The sequence below is a fragment of the Arachis duranensis genome, chromosome 9 (assembly GCF_000817695.3).
Source record: "Arachis duranensis cultivar V14167 chromosome 9, aradu.V14167.gnm2.J7QH, whole genome shotgun sequence".
Taxonomy (NCBI): Eukaryota; Viridiplantae; Streptophyta; class Magnoliopsida; order Fabales; family Fabaceae; genus Arachis; species Arachis duranensis.
In genome coordinates, this window is record NC_029780.3 from 10,611,257 (window position 1) to 10,612,068 (window position 812).

The window sequence follows — 812 nt, forward strand, 5'->3', positions numbered from 1 at the left end:
TTGGTGCTCCACCCTTAGTTGTCCCATGTTGGAACTCAATTCTCCTAGGGAGGTATTGATTTGCTCCCAATAGTTTTGTGGAGGAAAGTGCATCCCTTGAGGCATCTCAGGGATTTGATGATGAGAGGGGTCTCTTGTTTGCTCCATCCTTTTCTTAGTGATGGGCTTGTCCTCATCAATGGGGTGTCTCCCTCTATGTCAACTCTAACTGAATAACAGAGGTGATAAATGAGATGAGGAAAGGCTAACCTTGCCAAGGTAGAGGACTTGTCCGCCACCTTATAAAGTTCTTGGGATATAACCTCATGAACTTGTATTTCTTCTCCAATCATGATGCTATGAATCATGATAGCCCGGTCTATAGTAACTTCGGACCGGTTGCTAGTGGGAATGATTGAGCGTTGGATCCCCTAGCCACAGGCTTGAGGTCATGCCTTCTCAATTGAATCGGCTTTCCTCTTGAATCCCTCTTCCATTGGGCGCCCTCTTCACAAATGACTGTGAGGACTTGGTCCAACCTTTGATCAAAGTTGACCCTTCTAGTGTAAGGATGTTCATCTCCTTGCATCATGGGCAAGTTGAATGCCAACCTTACATTTTCTGGACTAAAATCCAAGTATTTCCCCCGAACCATAGTAAGCCAATTCTTTGGGTCTGGGTTCACACTTTGATCATGGTTCTTGGTGATCCATGCATTGGCATAGAACTCTTGAACCATTAAGATTCCGACTTGTTGAATGGGGTTGGTAAGAACTTCCCAACCTCTTCTTCGGATCTCATGTCGGATCTCCGGATATTCACTCTTTTTGAGT